This window comes from Alligator mississippiensis, chromosome 3 (assembly GCF_030867095.1).
Source record: "Alligator mississippiensis isolate rAllMis1 chromosome 3, rAllMis1, whole genome shotgun sequence".
In the NCBI taxonomy this organism is placed as follows: Eukaryota; Metazoa; Chordata; order Crocodylia; family Alligatoridae; genus Alligator; species Alligator mississippiensis.
In genome coordinates, this window is record NC_081826.1 from 78,782,867 (window position 1) to 78,807,466 (window position 24,600).

Sequence of the window (24,600 nt, forward strand, 5' to 3'; positions counted from 1 at the left end):
AATTAAAAAAATCAAATACTTCTAAACAATTAATTTTTGAATGTTAGACTTATAAAATATCCAAAAGAAAGTACAGTATAAAGCTTTTCAGTTGTCAGAGAGACTATAACCAGATTTATATTTTCAGAGAGAGCTAGCAACTTCTTTGCTTTCGTGTGTGGAAGAAAGTTTATTCACAACATTAAAAACAAATGAACAAACAAACAAACAAAATCAATCATTTCCTGACCTTTCAGTCTGACAGTGCTTAGGAAAAATTTAAACTTAGATCCTTAGATTGTACCAACTGTGTCATCTCTGGACATGTGAACTTTTTAAAGGATATAAAAAATTCAAGTTAGTCAATCTGGAAATAACTCATAACCACAGAACAAATTGGTTTATTGTAATGCTGAGAAATCTACTCAAACCTAAATCATGGTGTGACTTTATTAACATGAGCATGTCAGAGAAACTGGGCCTGTCAACACATCACAGGCCATGGAAGAGCCAGATAGGAATTTTTATTCTACTGATCCAAGCAGGATTTGAAGGAGAACCCAGAAGATAAAATGCCCCATTTTCAATTACCAGTCCTAGGATACATCCAATTGGTATATTTGATTGTAGAATAATTAATTAATAAATTGACAACACATTTGACATGACATGGGATAGATGGATTCATGCTCAGCATTAGATCTTCTTCTTGGAACCTCTTCACACACAAGCGCTACTAAGCAGACTGACCAAGGTGCCTGAGAAACTGTTGAGACAATGGAAAAACCAAACTGCTAAATAGTGTTAGAACATAAAAATGTCTTGTAGTAGGTCATCAGCTGCCAGACATATCCCTACCTGATCTCCCAGACAGTTGCAGTAAAAACACTCAGCTACCTCTAGCTTGTAAAAACATTTTTATTTCCTCACCAATGGCAGAGAACAAAGACTGCTTTATTGAAAGAGCCGCCAAAATAGTTAAAACATGCACTGACAAAGCCACAGCACAGAGAAGACAAGATGAACACAACATTACAGCATCATTTCAATCACTTAACTGTGCTCAGATTAGGAATTCCAGTTCTAATCCATTTTGCTTGAAAGAAGTTTCCCTTTTCAGGCTGTGTTGGGCCTGGACAGTATTATATAGTTTCTACTGGTTTACAAAACACTATGTTTCTGCAGCAGATCTAAGGCAATCTGGGGAGTAGGGAGTGACTTGAATCCCATATGCATGACAGTGCCTCTGCTTGGCTGGCTGAGTCTCCATTTAAAAACATTGTATGCGTTACAAATGTAACTAATTTTGTTTGTATGACAAACCACTACAAATAGAGTAAATCACCCTGTAGATTTCTTTCTCCCACATTCATAGTTCTCAGCAAAGAATTCCCTAGATCTGGACCCAGCATTATGGAACACAGACAGTAAGCCACAGCAGTTAAAAGACTGTATCTCCCTTCTGGTTTTCACTCTCTTATATACAGTGAACCCGCACAAGCAGAAATGCAACTTTAAGAGTGTAGGTCAGTTAGAAAAGTATGATCTTTAATCAATACGTAAGAAAATCCAAAGGCCTTTTTTCATTAAAATGCAAGATTGGTTTATGCTATTTACACTAATTAACCAAAGCAAAAATAACCTGGAATCTGTAATTAATGCACAAGCTCTTCCTTCCTAAGCATGATCTCTACCCCTTAGTTCCCACGTAAGGGAACATATTACAAAAATGGGATGAGAGCTCAAACATACTCCATTTTAATCCACCATCATGATCACTTAACTAAACCCATACAAGTCTCTGTGGACATCATTCTACACTCCTACCTGCCTGGGAAGCAAGAGAGTGAAAATAGTATCAGCATACACCTTTCCTGCATTACAGAGTCCCCCAACAGGGACAGCCTCTAACATTACTTATCAAAGCACCATTTGAAAATTCTGTGAAAGAAGCAGAATTTGTTTTCACTCATTACTTTAGTCCAGGGGTTGTCAACCAGGTGTAACCCTGGGGGTACTTGGACTGGTCCTAGGGGGTACGTACAGGCAGGTAGGGATGGGGCGCTGCCGCTTCCCAGGAGCAGGGGCAGGGCAGGGCGAGGGCAGCGGCGCCCCTCTGCGGGGTGGGGAAGCTTGCATGCATCAGCCACTGCCACCACACACCAGCCTGGTAAACTTCCCCACTGTGCCCTGGTCCTGCTTATGGGAGGTGGTGGTGTTGCGTCCCCAGCCACCTGCTCATTATCTGGCCACGTGCTATCCACTCCCACTCAGTGTCCAGCTGCTGGGGGTGCTATACTGGTATGGGTATACCAACCAATTTTTCAGCATAGCTCTGGTACAATATTCTTCCACCCCTCTACAAACTGCTAGAGGATCAGAGAGCTTCATACTGGGTATGTCTACATGTCTCTGCCTCCAGGTCCCCAGACACAATTGCCCAGTATGCCGAGTCCTCTTCTTGCTGAGCTCTTGCTGAAAACCCTCCAGCTGGTGGTGATGGTAATAGAGGTGCCCTGAGTGTGCTAAAGGATGGTCCTGGCCAACATCGCCCATATCTAGGATCTCCTGGACTATGCCAAGCAGGGATGGGCAGATCCTGTTGTGCTGGCCTAGTGCATGGAGCTGCCTAATGCTGCATGCACCCTGCTACGTACTCCACAAAGTCAAGGCCACCTTGGTGGACACTGCTCTTGCCTACTCCCTGTCTGTGATAGCACCAAGTCCCGGGACCTCCTGGTCAAACTTCTCCTGGCCCTATCTAAGTTTACCATCTATCTCAACAGGAAGGTGGCTCTGGTTGGGAGGGCCCTGGGGGACTGCAGGGCCACTTTCCCATTCCTGGTCTGATCCAGTTTTGAGGTGGCGTTTCACTGGGCAGTGTCCACTGGCTCCTTGGTCTCATTCAAGGGTCAGTGGACACTGTCCAGTGTGCTCTGCTCAGTGTCCTCCCTTGCTGCAGTAGTTATAAACATTTGATCTTCTATTCTATCCCTGTTTTATCATCATTTGTCCCCAGAAATCAGTTGCCACTTTTCCAGTAGCCTCCCTTTCTGAGGAAAGGTTATAGTTTCACTTGGTGAGCTTTTGACCCATGACCTCTTAAGGTGGCAAATAGGCCTGTGTCATGCAGTTACAGAGAGCGGATCCTTAAAAGGAGGGTGGACTGGGTATGTGTAGGGTTCTTTTCCCCACTGTTCCTCTCTCACTTACAGCCTCCAGCATTTAAGGTCTGGGAAGCTCGGATTCAAAAGGCTGTAACCCTAATTTCCACGCTCAACAGCTACTGATACCCCTTTCTTCCAGGAATGTCTAATCCCTTTTTAACCACCTCCCTGGTTAAACTGTCTCAGATTCCACAACATCTAATAGCAATGAGTTACACACTAACTATCCAGTGGGTGCATCCACACATGCACTTCACTGCAGAGTTGACTAATTAGCTCCACAGTAGAGTCATAGTCTACATGTGCCAGTATTAGGGCACAGTAATTTAACTCTGCCACAGGATAGTACTGTCAGGGATAGTACCGTCCTATGGTGAAGTAATTTAATCTGTTGAAATGCACACGTAGACAGTGACAGGGGCTGGTGGTGGCAGGAGGGTGCTAAAGTGCGGGGGCTGCCTGCTGCTTAGCCCCATACTTCAGCACCCTCATGCCCCAGCCAGCTCCCCCGCCACCTGACACCACCCAGAGCCTGGGGCTGACCTCCCAGGCCCCCTGCCAGCCCAGGCCTGCTTTGCCCTATCTCAAAGTGCTGCGATCCTGGGTGCACATAAAGACACTGCACCAAGGAACAGTTTTCTCTAATGCAAACTGCACCGTTTATGACATTGCATGTGGTGATACACCCTCTACGTAAAAAAGAACTTGCTCCTGTTACTTTTAAACTTACTACCTACAAGTTTAATTGTGACACCTAGTTCTTGTATTGTGGGAGACAGTAAATAATAAATCCCTATTTATTTTCTCTTCACTATTTAGTATTTTGTAAGCCCGTATCATGTCCCCCCTCAGGCATCTCTTTTCTAAATTTACTAGACCAAGCCTCTTTAGTCTCTCCTCATATCAAAGTCCTTCCATACCACTAATCATCCTCATTGCCCTTCTCTGTACCTTCTCTGGTTCCTGTATATCCTTTTTGAGGTTTGGGTAACTGAACTAGGCACAGTATTCAAGGTGTGGGTGCACCATGGATATATAAAAGGGCATGATGATACTTTCTTTTGTTTATGATTCCCTTCTTAATAATCCCTAATATTTTGTTTGCCTTTTGATGCCTGCTGAGAGCTGATTTTTCAGCAAATGGTCCACAGTAGTTCCCAGCTCTCTTTCCTGTGTACTAACAGCTAACACAGAGCCCATCATATCATAGGAGGTAAGTTTGGGTTATTTTTGTCCAGGTGTATCACTTTACACTTATCTATGTTGAATTTCATCTGCCACTTAGTTGCTCATTTGCTCAATCATGCCAGATCCATTTGTAGTTCCTTACAGTCTGCTTTCGTCTTTACCACTCTGAATAATTTTTTGTCATCCACAAATCTGGCCACCTCGCTATTCACCCCCTTTTCCAGATCATTTATGCGTATGTTAAATAGCACTGGTCCCAGCACAGATCTCTGGGGGACCCTGCTGTTTACTTCTTTCCATCCTGAAAATTGACCATTTACACTCACTCTTTGTTTTCTATCTTTAAACCAATTTCTAATCCATAAGTGGACATTCCCTGTAATCCCATGACTACCTAATTTACTTAAGAATTTTGATGGGGGACCTTGTCAAAAGCTTTTTGGAAATTCAAATATACTACGTCAAATAGATCACCCCCATCCACATGCTTACTGACACTCTCAAAGAACTCTAGTAGGTTGGTAAGACATGATTTCCTTTTGTCAAAGCATATTGATCCTGCCCCACCAGCTCATGTTTATATGTGCTGAACAATTAAAAAAAAAAAAAATGTTTCTATCAGTTTTCCAGGAACAGAAGTTAGGCTCACTGGCCTATAGTTCTCTGCATCATCTTTAAAGCCTTTTAAAAATACTGGAGTCATATTGGTGACCTTCCAGTCCTGTGGTATCAAAGCTATTTTTAGTGATAGATTGCAACTACAGTAAAGAGCTCATTCATTTCTGATCCAAGCTCCTTCAGGACCCTATGGTGAATGCCATCAGGTCCTTGTGATTTGCTGCTATTTAGTTTCTCAGTTTTCTCTATGATCTCACTGACTGAAACCTCAATTTGGGTCAGTTCCACTCATTTTTCCTCACCAGACTCACTCCTCTCAAGGGATATCTCATTAATGCAGGGCTGGACAAGGATCTGGGCTGTGAGGCTACTGGGGGAGTTCTGGTGAGCTGTTGCAGTTTGGGTCAGCATCCCCCTCCCCTGCTACGCCGAGCTGGGTCAGTACCTCCAGGCCTGCAACAGCTCACCAAAACTCCCTAGATTACTAGACCGGTGTGGGGGTGCCAGATGGAGCAGAGCCTGCATGGAAACCAGCCAGGGACTGCCATGGGCAAGACACGCTTGACTGGGCAGATGGAATGAGGCTGCAGGCAGCTGGGGAGCAGTATCTGGGAGTAGGTGGGGCAGGTGGGGCTGGGATCACAGGGCAGTGACAGCATGGGGTAGGGGCCTGGGGCAGAGTCACAATCTGCTCCCTGCAGCAGCCCTTGCCATCACTGTCTTGTGATTCTGGCTCAGCTGCCCTGGTCCCGGTCCTGTCCCAGCCCTGACTATCCCACTTCCCGCCCACCCATGGCCCCATCCCACCTGCCCAGTCAAGTGTGCCCTGACTGTGGGGGTCCTGGGCTGCTCTCGATGGAGACCCTACCCACCCCCTCTGTCCAGTGCCCCCAGTGGTGGGTGCAGAGCAAACAGGCCAGGGTGTCCAGTAGCAGCAGTTGCAACACCTGCAGTGGCAGGCAGAAGGAGCCACTGCTGCTAGGAAGCCGAATTCAGCAGCCATGCTGCCCCAGTCCTGCTGTGTGCCCAGGGCAGTGGGACTGGCCACACATGCCACAGCCCAGGCTAGCCCCTGCACCTGGGCTGGGCAAGACCAAGGGACCCGCCCCAGACTGCATAAAATCCCTTGATGGGCCAGATGAGCCCCATGGGCCATATTTTGCCCATCCTTGCCTTAACATCTTCCACAGTGAAGACAGATGCAAAGAAATTCATTTAGTTTCTTGGCACTGGCTCCATCCTCCTTCAGCTCCCCTTTTACAGCCTGATTATCCAAAGGCACAGCTGACTCTGGCAGGTTTTTGACTTCTAATGCACTTAGACATTTTTATTATTATCTTTTGTGTTCCTAGAAAATTTCTTCTCAATTTTTTTCTTAGCTTGTCTTATTACAGATTCACATTTGATTTGCCAGAGTTTACGCTCTTTTTCATTTCTCATTAGGATTTGACTTCCACTTTTTGAAAGAAGCCCTTTTTTTTGCTTATTGCCTCTGAAACTCTGCCATTAAACCATGCTGGGTTTTTCTGGTCTGCCTTTTTTCTTCTTTTCTTTTGATTTGCAGTATGCATTTGCTTTGTGCCTCCAATATGGTGTTCTTAAGCAGTTCCCATGCTGCTTGTGTGTTCATCTGCTCCTTAGGGGCCTTTTTAACAACCATCTAACTAGCTTCTTCATTTTGGTATAGTCTCCATTTTTAAAGTTAAAAACTACTGTAGTAGATTCTGCCCCCCCCCCGATGTCAAACCCAATTGCATTGTGGTCACTATTGTTGAGTAGCTCAGTAACTCTTACCTTTTGCATCAGATCCTGTTCACTACTTAGGACTAGGTCAAGAAAGGCCTTTCCTTTTGTAGGTTCCAGGAGTACCTGCTCCAGGAAGCAGTCTTTTATAACTTCAGGAAATCTGGCTTCTGAATCCCAACCTGACATTGACACAGTCTGTTTGTGGGTAGCTGAAGTCACCCATTATTACTGTGTATTCTGCTGTGCAGACTCTCATCTCCCTTAGCATTTCTAGCTTACTGCTGCCATCTTGGTCTGTGGGGTGATTGTACATACTTTTTTTTCAATCAAAACCTGGAATTTTTATTTAGAGGTACCTCTCATCATCTGAAAAATCTAGTATGGAGATCTGTTCATCAGTGAGCGATAGTGGATATTGCAGCTATTCTACTGATTGGTGGTGTATTTTCTTTTCTGGCAGTAAAGACCAACATTAGACTTACAGGTCCTGCCACAGTGGTCATAGGTGTACATAGCATTAGTGGCTACTGTACTGACAAGCTGTTTCCTCCAGTCACATTGCTGTTGTAATTAGAGTAACTTTCTTATCAGGATGCTGGACTACATGATTGAAAAGGGAGTGCCACTTTGTCCCATCTCCTGCTAAGGCCTCTCAAATGCTTAGGTGTATTCCAAAAGCCTTCAGGTCCTGCTTGCTGACTTCTTTGAAGGGAAAACCCTATTTGATTTGATGGAGTCTTTGATGCAGAGTGCCACTCTCATCTTGGTATATGTGCGTCCTGTATATTTGTATCCTGGTATTACAGCATTCCATTGATTTTCCTCATTTTAAAGTTTCAGAGATACCTCTTATGTCAATATCATTATTTACTGCTAAGTATTCAAGTTTCCCCACCTTTGATCTTAGACTTCTAGCATTAGTGTAAAAGCACAGATATTTATCATGTCCTGGGTTGGCTTCTTCTGTGAGCCTTTTAATCATTAAAAGGTACTTGCTTGTGCTTGTCTTCTCACCACTTTTTATCCCCATTTTTATGGCTGTGTCAGTCTTAACTGTATGCTGTTTTGCACCTGTCAGCTTTCCCTCCCATTTTTAGTGTTCTATTTTTATTTTTTATTTTTAAATATTATTGCCAGCACTTTGGTACCATTTTAGCTCAGGTGGAGACCATCCCTCCTATATAGTCCCCCCCATTCCAAAAGGTCTGTCACTTCCTGTTAAACCTAAATCCTTCCTCCCTACACCACTGCCTCAGCTACACATTGAAAGTGGAGCTTTGCCCACCTAGCTGGCCCTGCCTGTATCTGGCATTGCAAGTATTTCAGAGAATACTAACTATGGAGAACCTGGATTTCAACCTCCTACTTAGCAGCCTAAATTTAACTTCCAAGACCTCTCTGTCACCCTTATCAAAGATGCTGGTAGCCACATGGACCATAATCACTGGCTCCTCCCAAGCCCTCCCTAGTAGTCTAGCTACATATCTTGTGAGGTCCACTACCTTTGAGCCCCATACACAAGTCACCACATAATCCTCTCGGACATCACAAACCCAGCTATCTATCAATGTGTCTAATAATCAAATTGCCCACAATCACCATCTGCCTCCTCCTATCCACTGGGGTTCCCTCCCTCAGAAGAGTATCATTGGTGCAAAACTACAGCGTCAGCTAGGAGGTGGGTCCCATTGAAGAGATCATTTTCCCTCCTTCCCAGCTTGATGCCCTTCATTCCTGAGGTTCTCATCCTCCTCAGCAGTGTGGGAGCTGCTAACGTGGAGTGCAGGACTGCTCTACATGTCCCTGAAAGCCTCCTCTGTAACCCTCTCTGCCTCCTTTAGCTGTTCCAGTTCTGCCACCCTAACCGTGAGAGAACGTACTTGCCTCCAGGGCAGGTAATTGTACATGCTGCACTCAGTACAATAAACTGGGTAGTCCCTCTATGTCATTACACAGAGAAAGAAATTTACTGTTTTCACCTGAATGCAAGATAAGGTCAGAGATCACTTTTGTAATTTAAGAGGAACCGAAGATTTACCACCCTGCCCCCCCACAGCAGGTAAGTCTGTGGGGATGTGGGGAGGGGGAAAGGGTCATGGGGGGGTGGGGCCGATCAAAGCCCCAGCCCTACTACCTCCCTCACTGCTGGGGCCTTGATCACCCTCATCCCATAATGGCAGAGGGAGGGGCAATCCTTGCATGGCTGGGGTGAGATGGGGTGGGGGACAGAGCCACAAGTGGGTCATCTGGGGGGAGGGGGTGCAGAGATGGGAGGGTACGTGACCCTGGATCTGCATGTGGTGCATGGTGGGCTGGGGCAGTGCTGGGCTCTTCCCGGCCAGGCTGCAATTAGGCTGGGTGGCTGCAGCAACGGCTCTGGGAGCAGGAACATGGGGGCGGGGGTCCCCACTCCCAGCACTGCCACTGTCCATACTAAGCACAGCATGGGCCAGGCCCGGCAGGAATAACCTGGCACAGCCTTCCAGCCTGCAGCTGCAGCCCACCCTTCCCCATGCCCACCAGGCCCCATGTCCTTGTGGGGAAGGGAAGGCTGTGACAGGCTGTTCCTTCCAGGCCTGGCCCAGACTGCCCTGGGAACAAAGGTTGATAGTACTGGGAGCAAGGGTTGGCCATGGCACTGGGAGCAAGGGTTGGCTATGGCCCACTCCTGTGGCCCTGCTTCCAGTGCTGCCACTGCAGCTGCCTGGTCGGGAAGAGAACAGCTGGGATGAGCCTGCCCCACCCTACATGCAGATCCAGGGGCACGTGCCCCCACCCCATGCCCTCCTGGGCTGTGGGGCCCCCCCTCCCTGTACCCCCTGGATGAGCCACTCACAGCTTCATCCCCTGCCCCACCCTAGCTGTGCAGGGCCTGCCCCCACCTGCTACCTGCAGCTGCTAGTGCTGCCCCACATGGGGGGGGGGGGGGGGGAGGCACGTGCCCTTCACAACAGCAGAGGTGGCTGGTGCTTCAGGCTGGGCTTTGCTCCCCGAGCCCCGCGGGCCACTGCCCATTCCCTCTCCTACCAACTGACCTGTTAGGCTGGGGGTGGGGGTGGGGGGGTGGGCATGCATGCTCAGCCCCCTCAGCCCAGGGTCAACTTCAAGAGGCTCCACGATCCGATAGAACAGTTGGTGACCACCAATTTAAGATGACCCTGCAATAATTGGATTTTATACATGAAACATGTATAAGATTTGTTACAATTTTCTACATATAGAATCTAATTATTCAAGGATTATCTTAAAATTTGTGACCCCCCACTGCAGGGAAAGCAGTAGCTGAGGTCAGACATTGGTGAAGGCAGTAGAAAGGTGGTAGGGGGAAAGACAGTGGGGGCAGGAAATCAAGCATCCCGATACCTGCCCCTTCCCCTCCCACACATTGCTCTCTGCTGCCCGTCTTCCCGCCCCCCCCCCCCCACTTGCACCTCTGCTGCCTGCTCCCTGGCATGTGTCCCACTGCTACTTGGTCCTGATGCTTGCACCCCTGGCACCTGCCCTGCTGCCTGCCCCTAGTGGTGTCTCCCACCACTCCCTGTAGCCTCTGCCTCCTTGTCTGCTCCCCACACAACCTCTGGCCCTCCCTTCCTGCACTTACATTCCAATTCTGGCAGGATTCTGGTTCCACTCCACCTATTTGTTCTGGCCTCAGCTTAGCCCGGTAGCAGTGGTGGTGGCAGCATCCGTGTTCTGGGCTCCGAGACCTGGCTGCAGCTGCCAGTGCCACAACAACTGCTACCACGCTGGCCTAGGGCTGGAGCAGGGCCATAGCCTGCCAGAGCCAGACAGTAAGCAGCAGAGGGAGGAGGGAAGAACGGGAGGAGCAAAGGCTGTGGAATGAGGAAGGGGAGGGAGAAAGAGAGAGTGGGGTGTGACTGAGGCTGTGAATGCAAGGCTGCGGGGCAGGAGCAGACAGCATCTGTCACTCCAGCCCTGATCCCAGGTCAGGGCTAGAGCTAGCATTGCAATAGCAGTCTGTTCCATCGCACTTAAACCCAAGATGAGGGGCTTCCCTTATGTTAAAATTGGAAAGAAACCTCATTATGGAGTTGAGTAAATATAATAGTATGAAGTTTGCCCAACATATATTTCTCCTTCTAGCCATCCTGTGGATTGAAAAAAGAAAAGAAACCTGACTCTCTCTGTTGAACAGACTATTGTTACTTCAGGCCAGACTTTGAATATTTGCTAGCCTTGAAAGAGTCTATGCACCATGTATATAGACTGTATCCCAAGTATGAGAGAAGTCATCTCTATTTTTATATACACGGGGCATATGTATAGTCCAAGGGTCACGTTGCATATAAAAAGTGCTTTGTGCCTGTTAGAAAAAAGTTACAGGAAAGTTGAGACCCTGAACTTGCTGATCATTGCTGCATTTTCAAGAATGTTTAGCTGAATATCTGGCCATTACTGTAACAAATTCCCTCCTCTAGTTAAAGGCTTTCTTTTTAGCAAGTAGTAAGCTATGCTTTCTAGGAAATGACACCCTTAGGTACCACAAATTTCAAAGGATTGCTTAGATTTAAAACAATTTTCATCACAAGCAAAGAAGCTTTCAGATGAGCTTCAATTTTCACAGGATTTTTTTAACAAAAACATTATTAATAATATCAGGTACTATATTATATTCTATATATACTTCCATGAAACTCCATTGATATTAAAATAGAATATTAATAGAAGTAGAAAGTTTAACATATTGTAATGCAATTGCTCAGAAGGTAAAAACACTATCATCTGTTCAGAAGGCTGAAGAAAATACAAGATATGGAAAAGAACCAAGCTCTAAATAACATGAGGGCCTCTGGGCCTTCCTCAGAGCAAGAGCCCTACAGATTACAATTACATTTGCATACTGTATCTACTAAGGCGTAGTCCTACAACATATCCTAAAGCTCTCCATAACTTATTCAATCATGGAAAGGTTGGATCAAATAGTCATCATGTTCCTATATGCAAATGCATCAATATTCCTAACGTAGCCAAACGTATCCTGTGAGAAGATCCATGAAGCAAAAGCACCCAGTAAAGGACAGGCTAATCAGAGATATTTACACTAAGTACAAACAGTCACAAAGCCCGAGGCTGAATCGATTCAATCTTTGCAGGTTAGTCTAAGCTGCATAAATTGAATGAGTAAGCGAGTGAACAGACATTCACCTTTTCATTATGGAAGTGCCCCATATGCCTGCAATGGCCAAAGCCAGAAGCTGGGGATAATGGAGGCCACCTCCCTGCTCAACTGAAATGACAGTTTGGGCCAGGGCTAGCCCACCCACCTTGCGAGGGGGTGGGGGAAGAGGTTTGCTGTGGAGTGCAAAGCATCCTGGGATGCTGGGGGACACTGAGTTAACTTGAATGTGGAGGGGCTCTGGGACAGAAGTTCAATAAACTGATTTAATCTAAATCAGTTAAGTCTGATACTATATCCATTGAGGTTTATCTTAAAGCAGTTTTGAACATTTTGAAAGCAGTTTATGTGAACTGAACTTCTGTTGTTGCAGATTTGAACCAGTTTCCAATTACTTATACTGGTTTGTGTGTAAATTTCTGTCCCTAGCCTTAGAGAGTTTTATTTTAGCATAAGCTTCCATTGATGTCAATGGAGTTGCTCCAATATATTTAAGAGCACAGTCCAGACCAGCATGTTTCAGGGAAGGGTCTTCAACTGTAACTGGCTTCTTCATTTGGTTTGCCAGAATCTAAGATGTGAGAATTATATTGCATATGGAGACTGCTTTTATGGGTGCAAAAGTTAGGTCAGCTAACCTAGACCCCTAGGCCTTTTCTGGGGATGAGCAAGGCCTCACTGGATGGGATCTGAACTGGGTATTCCAGGGGGAAGGGGGGGGGGGGGGAAGAGCACTTTGAATACTGTCATCTAGTTTACTTGCGGTATAGATTTTATTTCCTGTGCCCATATATCCATATTCTAAATGAGCCAAATCAGTACATGTTGGACTAGGATGAAAACCTTAGGGCAGGGGTTCCCAAACTGTGGTACATGTACCCCTGGGGATACACAAGACCGCTCTAGGGGTATGTGGGATTTTGAACTGTTGACAAATTTCAAGGATTTCGTACTTCCTACACCTTGTATTTTGTCCCCAAAATAGCCTAAATTTGGAGGTGGAAAACGTGTATTATTAAACTCAAGTGGGAAGTGACATAAATGACCTGATTTAAAAAGACTGCATGCAGTCATGCCTTGCTCTTCAATGAGAGGTAATGGGAAAACACCCTCTGGAAGCCATTTCAGCTAAACTGTGCCTTTCATTTCAGTAATTTTGGTAAAACAGTAACTCTGTATGACAATTCTATATAAAATGTAAAAATGAAAGAAGGGAGCAGTTTTCCAAAACCTGAGTTTAGCATCACCACAGCTCACCTAACTTGTTGGCAGAGAACACACCCAGTAATAATTTTAATGCTGAAAATTGCTTGTTGAAATGAAATAGTATGAAGTTGGCTCTGAGATTTTATAGAAAATGTTCCAAAGTTAATGACAACTCTTTGGATTAGTGATTCTCTGCTCATGTTATACAGCAGGATTCTGTGCAAACTGTTTTATAGATAATGGCTATTTAATTTATGCACACAGTGCAATTTGACTCCTTACACCAATATCTGCTACGTGTACATAAAATACATGCAAGGAAGAGAGACAATGTTAGCTCTGTGGAACTGTTAATACACTTAAAATGAATATCCCAACATTCAAAGCTCACTTCCTGGAATCAGTAGTAGGACCCTCCTAAATTAGTAACTTGCAAAAGGACATGTTAACAGATTGCTTTCCGAATGGAATCTTTTGTTCACAATAACAATGTTATTATTTTAATATAGTGGATATTACATTTTAGTTTCCTAAAAAAGGAATTTACAGCAAGTATCCACTCACTATAATTATTCTTTTCACTAAATTACAGCCCCCAGAAATTACACCAAAGTTGTGGGAGGAAAGCACAAGGCAAAAATCAAGATGCTTAGAGTATTTTGTGAAGATAAATGAACTGAGCCTCAAAGACCCCTGTTGTAGTGATCCCCGTTTTGAGAAAGGGATGTTAACAACCAGGATTTTTAGGATGCTGTTGGAGATTTTGTTGAGCTCATCCTATTTGATCACTGAGACAGTAGTTTGGGGTTCAAATCCACTCGGTGAGGCTCTGAACTATGTAGTCCTTTCAGTCCAGTTTGCTTTCTCTGATCCTGACTAGTCTCTGAACCAGCCCTGTCTCCTTCCCACTCTTGACAGCATGCTGCTTTTTCCTTCTTCTTTGTGTCTCTATGGACATGTCTACATTGCCTCTGTGCCTGGCCCAGGAGTATTACCAGGAGACACCTCCACTCACTCACTGCATCAAGTCCTAGAAATTAGATAAACACAAGAGTACTCCTGAGCACATACCAGTTAGGCATCCAAAAAAGAGCCTGAGAACAGCCTTGGGCACTCTTTAGTGTGGCCTTACAGAGACCATATTAGAAGTCTTCTGGGATTAAGCAGGCATAGAACAAGAGCAAGGGGAGGGAGAATTCTTCTCCATGGCGCTCTCAGGCTCTGCACAAAGGCATTGATGACCTCTTTCTTCAATGCCACCTTTTTCACCAATATCCCTTTGGAGTGCTTATAGAATTTTTCATTCTTTTGTCACCAGCCTCCTTTAGGAGAATTTTGGTTCAACTGTTTCCTTCCTGTCAGACAACCTCCTTCACATACCTATTGTCTAGTCAAAGAACAGTCTTTAAAGTTGTTTGCTCTATCTTACCTCTGAAAGGTATAATACAATCCTTGTCAGCTAAAGGTGGATACATATTCACATACAGACATTAAAAAAGAAATAAAGAGAAAAAGTATAGCTTCTTTCCAACTCTGTGGCTTCATACAGAATTAATGGGTGACAGTTTTCCCACGTCCACACACTGAGCAATTGAAGCTACCTTTGAGGACTCTATACCTATGAAAACCAGATCTCATGGACAGAACAAACCTTTGCCAGAACAAGTCTTTGAACTTTTGGTTTTGTACCAAAAAGAGTCATTCCAATAATGAAACAGCCATATAAAAATACCAAAAGGATAAAACACACTTATCAAAATGGACTTGCAGTAAATTACACTTAGTTCCTTTCGATAGTTTAACAAAATATCAACTTACAGAGAGCTCCGTGGAACATTTCATTCACTTATCCCGAATTACGTTATTGGACCAGATGTAGATAGGAAGCTTTATCATAGATCCTTCCACCTCTGAGGCATTTATTTTGTACATACATATTTCAAACTTGCTATAGCTTGCATGTCTAGTTCTTTACAATTAGGCCATTTTAAAGTACATTTTTAGCTTGCTGCTGGGTATTTACATGCTAATTGGTTACACTCTTTACTAAGCAAGAGTGAAGGGTAGCTTGGATTTACCACTGATTAACCATAGGCCACGTATGACACTTGCCAACAGACATCAAAATCCCTAGCCTCTGGCTAAGTACAGCTTTCTCTAGTAGGTTAGATTATAAGTGCATGAAAGCATATGTAAGCAACAACACAGAGGAATGTATGATGTTTTTGTAGACAGACTGCTTATTTTTCAAAAGTTGTTACTCAAGGCATTTATGCATGTCATTGTATGACAACTGCCCTTCAGTGAAAACCAAGTAAGCTATTTTGCATTTACCCCAGGGTAAGAGAATATACACCCAACCAGTTTCCCAAGAACAGCTGCAGTACTGTAAGTTCACATCCTTGCTTGCCTTGGGCAATTGTGTTGCCTTACCTTCAAGTAAGCTACATAGTATTTTGGTTCCTCCATCATCTATTTATGAAGACAAAGCCTTCCTTTTTCACACAAATAATGAGGATTGTGCATTTGAAAAAATTGTTAATAAGAAAGTTTAATATGAACAGAAAAAAAAAGAAAGTTACATTTATGTTCATACATTATGCTCAATGTAACAAAGCCACAAAATAAAAAGGTTTTAGAGGATGTTAGGAAATTTATGTCCAGACTGCAGAATATTTAAAAATAATAATTTAGAGCGTGTGCCACTGGATTAGATTGAGGGGAAAAAAAAAAAAGCACCTCGCGTCATTTTATGCAAAGAGATTTATTTACTGTTATACATACATACATACTTACATACATACACACACTTGTTACCGAAAACTATACTTTGTAATGATCTAGCACAAACTTGCTGCATTCCTGAAATTCTTATCTAGTTGGATATGGGGAAGGAATTAAAGGAGCAGGTAATTCATGTCTGTCGGCAAAACTCAAACAAATATATTAAAAGGTGAGGAATAAAAAGACGTGCAAGGTTCATCACAAATATATGCAGAGGAGTAAACCAAGTGGGGAAAACAAAACAACACACCACACTAAAATTTGATCGCTAAAGTAAAATTTGTAAAAGGCTACAGAAGAATTAACATTGTCAAACAGCAAATGGGTGCATCTACATGTGCACTTTAATGCACAGTGGCCTATTTTAATATGCATTAAAGTGTCATGTAAAAAACAAGGAATTATGCTAATGTGCAGTAAAATAAGCTACTACACATTAAGCATCACTTAAAAAAGCCTGCATATTCATTACTGCACATTAAGGCAGCCTAATGTACATTTATTTAGTACCTCACATTGAAGGTACTAAATTTAATGCACATTAGAAAAAGTTGCCTTAATACGCATGTAGACACAGTGATATGAACAGAAAGGTCATGCAAATGTTCTATAGTAAATAATATATTAACTCAGACAGCAAAAGAAATCCAATATAAGTTGTGTATCTAAGAAACAGAACTCCATTAAAAATGGAAACCTCTTCATTATGAAGTCAAGAGCATAAAGTATATGCATCTTACTGAAGAGATAAACAGCTGGATTTACTTGCTTCCATTAAACAATGACCCACTTGTCAAACACAGGCTTTAAGATTTAAAAGAGAATTAATTATACAAGTAATCTTGTGCTAAATACAAAAAGCTAATATAACAACAACAAAAACAACAAAAATAATGTCTTTGTTATGAAATGAAGTCTGGAAATGTGAAAGCAAAGGTTGAACATGCAGCCTTAACTTTGTCCATATGTACAAAGCCATTAGTTATACAATAATCTCTCTTAAGCTATAATGTAATACAAGATTTTTAATACTCTTGCACATATTTCTACCCTGCATACTCTAGTCCAATGATTAATTATTAGCCAAATTCAAGCCTCCTGGAAGTGGATGGGATGCCAGTAAAACTATTTTGTGATATAAAATTAAGGCCCTTATCAGTGTCTCAATATAATAAGCCACAAAAAAAATAAGATATTTACAGGGCACTTCATGCACCAAATGATTACTAGATTTATATAGCCTTCTAGAAGGGGATTTTCAGAGTCACCAAGTGGATTTAAATGACTGCAAATCTACCCCCTGATCTTGCCTTTACACACCATCTATTGTAATAGACTTGTAGCCCATAAAATAGTGGCTTATGCATTCTATTATAGTGACAGAGTAACCCTCTAGGCAAGCTGAAGGTCATTATCATTCACAGCATCTTACCAGGAAGGCAGCATCTATTGTTAACATTAAATAAGAAATTAGTTACATCTACCTAATGTACTCAGTGTTGCCAGCACTTGAAGTTTTATTAAGTCATGATACAATGATTTTCTTGCTATCACAGCTCATGACATGATTCAGCATTTTATTTACTAAAAAAAGTAGCTTCTAGACCTCAGAGTTGGAGAGAAAACCTAAGCATACACTTCAACTAACAAGTTAAGTACAGACAGTTAACGAACCCAAGGCTGAATTGATTCAGTCTTTGCAGGTTAGTTTAAGATGCAGAGATTAAAACAGAAACAACTGGATATACGTTCACTTTTGATTTAGGAACGTAGCCAGCCATATGCCTGCAGTGGCTCAGGTCAGAAGCCAGGGGGTGCTAGAGTACAGCTCTCAGGTACATAGCCAGCATGGGTGTGTGTTCTCTTCCCCTCGTCTCCAGGGTCTCTGGGATTCCAGAATCACAGAAGCAGGACTCTGCAGGGTTGCTGGTCACTCGCTCTTTCTGCTTCCAGGTGCCTCTGGGATTTGTAGTTCACAGCTGAACCCAGCAGTAACTTTCTGTAAGTTTAGCAGGGCGGGACAGCTCTGTGCTCAGGGGAAGGGCGGTTTAACCAGGGAAAGGGGGGATTAACCACACTCCCTGGCCCCAGCCCCCAACTGACAGAGGGAGTGGGCAGTCCCTCCCCCACACAACCCTTCTTTGCTGGAGCAGACAGCACAACCCAGCCCAGGGCTAGAAAGCATGCTGGGATGCTGGAGGGCTGTGATTTAAAAAACTTGAACCAGGAAGGGGTCTGGGACAAAAAAAAAAAAAAGTTTCATAAACCGGTTTGACCCAAGTCATTTAAGTCTGATGCTCTATTCACCTAGGTTTATCTTAAACCAGTTTCAGCCAAATTTGAAACTGGTTTATGTGCACTGAACTTCTGGTCTGGTACAGGTTTAAATCAGTTTCTGATGACTTAAACTGGTATGTGTAATTTCTGTCCCTAGCCATTAAGGTTAAACAATAAACAAAATAAGAAAATTAACTTTATTTTCATGCAACTTATTTTTAATGTCAATTTTAAAGCAGACTGCAAATCCTATAAATGCTTGACTATACTATTTGACATTAATATTCAGTTGTCTGGTAGAAGGCAAGGTAGCATAGCACCTTAAACACTTAACTGGTTTAAGGTCTTTAAGGGCTAGGGACAGAAGTTACACATAAGTCAGTTTAAGTGATCAGAAACCCATTTAAAACTTGTAATGTTATCATATTTCCAGCAGTAAAAGAGAGGACACCTGGGTGGGGATATGCCCATACCCTGCCTGTGCCCCTCACTCCTAAGCCCCTGCTCCCCCAGCCCCCCCTCCTCACTCCCAACCCACAACCCTCTGCCCCCCAGCCCTGCTGGTGCCCCTCACTCCCAACCTGCAAACTGCTGCCTCCTCTCCCCCCAGCAACATGCATACCTGGCTTGCTGGGGCCTGCATGGGGAGCACATGACCCGCAACAGCCAATCACATTACCCACTGCTCTCAGTCCCTAGCAGCCAGCCTGGGAGAACAGAGGGAACAGTAACAAACCCAGACACTTGCTCTTATTTTAAAAACCCACCCAGACACAGCACAGGCCAAAAAAGAAGACATGTCTGTGAAAACCCAAATGTATGGTTACCATACTTGTAACAGAACTGGCGTTCAGTGCACGTAAATCAGTTTCAAAATGGCTGAAACTGGTTTAAAATAAACCTGGTTGAACCTAGTATCAGACTCAACTGATTTAGGTCAAATCAGTTTATGAAACTTCTGTCCCAGACCCTGTCCTGGTTCAAGCATCTCAGCGTGTTCTGCAGCTTGGGACAGGCTGTGCTGTTTGTTCCAGAGAGCAGGGCTGGCACCTCCCCTCTGCTCCCCAGCTGAGGCAGTGAGGGCTGGCTCACTGACCCACTGCCTGCCCCCAAGAAAACCCTGGTTGGGGTCTGGGGCCAGGGAGGGGGGTTAAACTCACCTCCGCTCCGCCCCCAAGTACAGAGCTGCCCTGCCTTGCTGGTTTACTTACTGCTGGCTGCAACTGTGGATTACAAATCCCAGAGGTACCTGGAAGAGGAAGTGATGAGCAACCCTGCAGGGTCCTGTTGCTGTGATTCTGAAAATCCCAGAGATCTTGGGGGCAGCAGGAAGAGAAAGCAAACACATCGCCCATGCTGACTACATGCCAGAGAACCGTTTTCTAGTTCCCTCAGCTTCTGGCATGGGCCACTGCAGGCATGTGGTTACACTTCCTGAATCAAAAGTGAATGTCTGTTTATTTGCTTATTGGTTCAATCTTTGAAGTGTAGACTAACCTGCAATGACTGAATCAGTTCAGCCTTGGGCTTTTTAACCATCTGTGCTTAGCCAAGGTGTTACCCTACCCTGCCTTCTACCTGGCTTCAGACTAACATGGCTAATCTCTCTCTATTCAGCTGCCTGAGACAGTAAAATATTTAACATTCATACTATCACTTAAACCAAAGATTCCAGATTAGGTATAACATCCATCAGAGAGACCCTAAATCCCCCATCCTTGCAATTAAACTGTGTGGCTGCAGTTAAGATGGAGGTGGGGTCTTAACTGCATTTCAGTTGCTCTGTGGTGACTATTTGGTGCCTGCAATTACCCCACAGGGAGGAAAACCTAAATTTAGCCCTTTTTCATTCGGGGTGAGCTCTTTTGGTTCAGTTATGGTTGTGGGGTAATGACAACTACTGCAGAACAGCCATGATGTGATTAAGTCCCTCACAGCATGTTAATCACAGGTACACAAACTGCTTGGTGCTGTTGTGGGTTGCATAAAGCGTTATGGCAAGGTAACAACTAGAAAAAGTTTGGGAACTGCTACCCTAGACAGTTCCTATGCATTATTTAGTCAAGTTTTAGTTTAAGTTAAATGGACAGCTAAACCAAAAATGGATTAAAAAGTGAGTGAATCAGAGGCTTGAAATTTGAAAAAATGCAAGTGGAAAAATAGAAATGTCTTGAAATTTCAAGTCAGTTGAAAGTTAAAAAAAAAAAAATTATCTGGAATATGTATTTCAAGCCAGGGGAGAACTTGTATGGAAGATTCCCTGTGACAGGATGAATAACCACCTTGAAAAGCATATTAGGATTAAGCAGAGAGCCTACAAAGAATGGAAAAGCAAAGGAAAGTATGTTGTAAAGGTCAGGAAGTGTAGTAATAAAGTGAGAACTGCCAAAAGTCAAGCTGTGTTAAACCTTGGAAAGGAAATTAAAATGGAAGATTCTTCAGCCATATAAATAAAGATGGAGCAAGAAAAGAATAAGCAAGAAGAATGGAGTTGAGATTAAAGACAATTTAGATATGGCTCAACATGTAAATGAATACCTTTGCCTCAGTTTTCAATAAGGGTGATGATGCTGAACAGAAAGCAAGGCAGGACAACTAAATAGGTGTATGGACGATGGGAATTTCCACATCTGAGGAAAAGGAAAAATCTTATTGGAAAAGCTGAATAATCTTCATTCCTGAAGGAATTGGAGTATTAAGGTCCAGTAGCAAATTCGGAATCCTAAGAAAGCAAATATAAAACCTATATAAAAAAGGTTAACTTGGGCAGCTACCGCCCTCAAGGAGTATGACCCAAACAGTATGCAGGATATGGAACAAATTTAGTAGGAAAGAATAATTGAAGGCAGGGAGGAGAGAGAGAGAGTAAAAAAGGATTAAAAACCAAACAACCAACATGATTTGATCAAAGGTTGACTGTTCTAGACTATCCTGATATGACCCGTTATTTTCTAGACAAAGAAAATAGAGCAGACATGGATTTAAGTAAATCATTTGATGCAGTGCCAAATTAGTATCAGAGTTGTTAAGCTAATTTACTTCAAACAGTACTTGGGGCAGGAAGCAGAACTCAGGGCTCCCACTCCCAGGTGACTGGTTCCAGATCATGCTCCATATAGCACTTTTTCTCGTCCTATGAATCCAGAATTCTGCTGGGGAACCCCCAGACCAAACTTCCTCTGCTCTCTTCCCCCATCACCTCCAATTCTGAAGACAGCACATCAGCAGGGCCAAGTTGCAGTCAGCCCAGCTCTGCATGCAGACAGGTTACTGAAGGTGCTCCATTTTAGAGCATCTTCATTTGAACCTTCATGCAGTGAAGGTTCAGATTTTCATGGGATTAGGCCCTTTTAAGGCACTCTGCAGCCACGCACTTCTGTTTGGTCATGGCTGAAGAGCACTTTCAGGGGCCAGACTGAGTAAAAATTGTCATTTTGTCCACACCAAATTTAGGCAGCTCTGGCTCCTTGCACCTATTTTGAAACCATTCTGAAGTACTAAACTTTCCCCACAGAGAATGGCAAGTGATTCACTCATGACTGAAGCACTGAGCTGTTAGGTATTTGCATTCTTTATTTGTTCAGTACTTCATCCCATACAATAGTACCATTTTTAGAACCACACTCAGCCTTTGCTTCTCTTTCCTATTCTCTTTTCATTCATTTCTATCTTTCCTGTCTTTATATTCCTCCTCATTTCCTTCATCTGAATTTCATTACTTGCAACAACTCCCACTAGCCATTTTATTCCCAACCCCTTACAACTTCTTAAGTAAACACTTCAGTAAAATTAATGGGGGTGGGTTATAGTTCTCATTCCTGCTTAACACTGTCTTTGGACTCAGGACATCTGCACTGCATTGATTTGCATTCTGATCACAGTGAAAGGTTATCTTCACAACTTTAAGTAGTACATTAAAAACAAAACAAAACAAACCCCCTACAGAAACAAGTGTGTGTGTGTGTGTGCATGTGTGTGTGTGTGTGAACACGGAGTGTTTCTTGTCAGGCCTTAAAATGTTTCAAAGCAGACCAAAAACGTTTTACAAAAATACAACAGCTACGAATTCTTTCCCTGACAGTGAGAGTACTTTACCATTGCTTAAAATGTCCGGCAATAGAAGTCTCCAGCTCTACCCCTTTCATCTTTTATATATGGTAGCAAATCAAAACTGGACCAAATGTATAAGTTGGTCAGAACATTGCATCATGGTATGATCTTTTGTTTAAGGACATTTTTATGAGGTATTCAATAACTACAATGTAGCAAAAATCTGAAATCTACAACAGGTCATTTTATTGAGGATTAAAATAGCTATGTTGAATGAAGTCTGTCTTTCAAATGCAAACCCAAAGTTGCATGCCAGTATATTTTTCTCATAATGTTAGAAAGCATGCTGATAATATTGCAAAGTAATGCAAATCCCACGTTTTCTTCTAATAGTTGTGACTCTGAATTAATATTATTGATAACCTAACCGTTTGAATAGATTGTCACCATAAACTTTAAACAAAACCATGAATCTTTTCTTTATTAAGAACTATATTAAACTTGCAAAGGCCTGTGGGATAATTCCTGGTATTAAGACTATGGGGGAAAAGAAGCCACCCTAAAGTTCAGAATATTTTCAGACAAGACCATAAAAGGATATTCAGGCTATTCAATTACTAACTTAAGCAGGGAAAAAGTACTGGTGAACACAAAGTTATAAACAAACATTCCATTTAAGTTAACTTTGTCCTCTAGGTTCAAAATTTAGATCCCTACTACATTTCCTCTTTCCCATGATAAATCAAAATGGACCAGAAAACCATTTTCTCTGTAGTTGTGACTTATGGAAGTGCCCTGCACTGACTGGTTGGGGACCCCAAGCTGACTTCCAGAGGATGAAAATGAGATTAAAACAATGCACTCAACCATAGGATTAAAGTGCTTCTTCCATTCTATTAGCACCCTCCCCCGCAAAGCACTCCTCTACTTTCCTAGTAATGAAAGTGTAGAATGACCCAACAGGAAATCAAGTTGTACCAATTGTTTTTGGGTTTTTTTAAACCATGAAAGACTAGTACATGAAAATAAGAATTAAAATATAAAAAGGGTGAGAGGATGTCTGGTGCATTTTAAAAGCTGAAGAAACCTTCATTTTCTTTCCTTTGGCAAAAAAACACTGTTCCCCAACTCTTCCTACTTTCAAGTAATCCATACCCAAAGCTTTTTATAGAAGAGCTGTAGAGCAAAAAAGAAAGCTTCTAATAATGTACAGATTAAAATTTAAGATTTAGTAAAAGGCAGGCAAAACTATTTGCTACTGAGGTTCTACTGTGCTTCTTTGCTGGACAAACTCAATTTTTTTCCCCAATTTATACCTTTATGCTTTTGTTAGTCTGTATTCCTAGCCAAAAAAAATACTGAATAATTATAGGCAATTTGGAGGGCAGAAATAGTTTGCGATATAAACTCAGTTGCATTAAAAAACATCTCTTAGAATGCCCCATACTTGACACAATACAAGCTCAATGAACAAGCAATTTTTTTTTAAACACATACACATTCAGGGACAGTTCTGTATGACAACACTAGAACTACATGCAAATTTCAGCTTCCCTGTTGTATTACTATGTGGCTAGCTGTACTACTATCATTGTTGAACTAGAACAATACGTTCATCTGTCATGGAAGAACACAAACGTATGTCAAAATACAACTGTATATTTTATAGGTAAACCTATTGATTGATGCTGTAATAAGAGCTCAGATAACTCTACAGCATTTGAACAAAAACTCTGGTATTAAAAGCCTGATGGCTCGACCCTTTATTTAGATACAGTATGCTACAATATTCAGGGGATTTCAGGAGGAAGGACTACACAGTAGGCAGAAGCCCCAAGGGAAAGCTGTCTGTTTCTCAAAGGGTGGGACTACTCACTCCAGGAAGTCTGTACATCTCAGATAAGTCTCATTAGGCAGTAGACAATCACCAAGCAGTCATTTGTAAAGTAGGCAATATCCTTGTGGTCTTTATACTAGCCTATCTTCAGATTTCCTGCTGTTTTGCATCTATTTGAGAGTGTTAGTAAAACCAAGTGCACAGCAGCTAGGATTGTTTCAGCCATTTCCAATCCTCTGATAATGTTCCTGGAGGACACTCCCATCACCTCTCAGGTCTACTCCTACTATTTTGCATTTGTAACCCTTTAAAATAAAATACATTTAAAAAAAATAATAATAATGAAAAAAAAAATCAAAAACACATCCAAGCTAATTTCAAGATTTTAGAAACCCACAGTCAACATCTGAATTGGTTTCCTAGTTTCACCGTGAAGCACGCGTAAAACACGTGTAAAGCACAACAGGGAAAAAAAACAAACACCCACCTGAGATCCTCTTTGCCCCAAAGCCAGGATTTAGAAAGTGTAGCTGACGTTTTCATGCACTAGCTTGTAAAACTATTGATCAATAGTTCACAAGGCTGCAGGGTGGTTTACAAGTTCTAAACTG

At 42.8% G+C, this 24,600-nt stretch overlaps 1 protein-coding gene across 5 annotated transcripts in view; it reads right to left on the reverse strand.

The window, feature by feature from the left end:
• Positions 1 to 24,600, reverse strand: part of MAPRE2 (microtubule associated protein RP/EB family member 2) — a 147,328-nt gene that overhangs the window by 85,722 nt on the left and 37,006 nt on the right. The window contains exons 1-2 of one of the 5 annotated variants that reach the window (XM_059724114.1): positions 10,300 to 10,482; positions 9,734 to 9,856 (exon numbers count right to left, since the gene is read on the reverse strand). The exons of 3 other annotated variants lie outside the window; for them this stretch is intronic. The gene's annotated coding sequence lies outside the window, so the exon portion shown is untranslated. Of the gene's footprint in view, positions 1 to 9,733; positions 9,857 to 10,299; positions 10,483 to 24,600 lie in introns of those variants that run through there. One more of the 5 variants, XM_019498587.2, reaches the window with a different exon arrangement.